This window comes from Malania oleifera, chromosome 12 (assembly GCF_029873635.1).
Source record: "Malania oleifera isolate guangnan ecotype guangnan chromosome 12, ASM2987363v1, whole genome shotgun sequence".
In the NCBI taxonomy this organism is placed as follows: Eukaryota; Viridiplantae; Streptophyta; class Magnoliopsida; order Santalales; family Ximeniaceae; genus Malania; species Malania oleifera.
In genome coordinates this window covers 55157524-55158597 of record NC_080428.1, presented here as the reverse complement: position 1 = coordinate 55158597, position 1074 = coordinate 55157524, and the positions used below count along the sequence as shown (strand labels likewise).

Below are 1074 nucleotides of genomic sequence, written 5' to 3'. Positions count from 1 at the left end.
ATAATTACATTCATTGGATTATTGTAGTTTCAGCCTCCACAATGATACCACCTTTTCATTCTTTGGGGCTCATATTGTCATTGCCAATGTATTTCTACCTTTGCATTTTACATTTGTAAATTGAAACACTAGGAAATAAAGTTCATGGAAGATAAATGTTTAAAAACATGTGTTAATGATACCAAAGGAAGGATATTCCTTATGATTGCATTCATTTTTAGCTTCTATTATATTGGTGGAACATATGTGATGAACGAGGACTGCCTGGCCAGCATAGGGGGCTTTCATTGTGTTGGATATATAGTTAGCAGGTCTGTATATTTATTGTTGATATTGCAAGGGATTGTCCAGTAGTTCACATAATGAGCTCAAATTGTAGGACAATGAGCCTTCCAATACGCCTAACTTTTTTTTTTTTTTTTCTTTAACTAAAGGAGGGCAGCACCTCCTAATCATTTATTGATATACCCTCACTTTTGGCAGAGGAATACCGTGGTTACAAGACAAACATTGGGAGATTACAGATAAAAAAATTAAAGGCCTCCCAAAAACAATACCAACAACCAACCAAAATAGGGCTACAAATCCAAACAAAGCTAAATAAGAAACAAATCTAAACAAGCCTATCAAAAAAAAAAAAAAAACTAAAATAGAAAAATCTAAACCAACCAAACAAAAATCGAGAGGATGAACTAATGACGAAAAGAAGTGAGACCCAACCTATCCATCCAAAGGATACCTTTTAGAGAATGTGGTAAAAGATGTTGTTCTTCGTAAATGACATTGTTTCCCATTTCTCCTTCTCTAGCGAGAAAATCAGTCACACTATTGTCTTCCCTATATTGATGGATCACCATGAAGTTCACTCCTTCTAGCTCTGCCACGAGGTCCTCCCAAAAATCCCAAAGATACCATAAGGTACATCTACCTTTCCGAAGCCAATCAATAACAATTTGCGAGTCACTTTCAATAATCACATTAAAATAATGAAGTCGTTTGCATAAACGAATTCCTTCCAGAATTGCTTTTAGTTCCACACTATTGTTCGTACCATTGCCAAAAGGTAAAAGGAAG

General features: G+C 35.2%; 1 protein-coding gene across 1 annotated transcript in view; it reads left to right on the top strand.

Annotated features, from left to right (window-relative positions):
- LOC131144205 (OPA3-like protein) overlaps positions 1–166 on the top strand; it is a 60700-nt gene extending 60534 nt beyond the window's left edge. The window contains exon 4 of the mRNA XM_058092680.1: positions 1–166. This exon is cut by the window's left edge and continues 202 nt beyond it. The gene's annotated coding sequence lies outside the window, so the exon portion shown is untranslated.
- The last annotated feature ends 908 nt before the right edge of the window (positions 167–1074 follow it).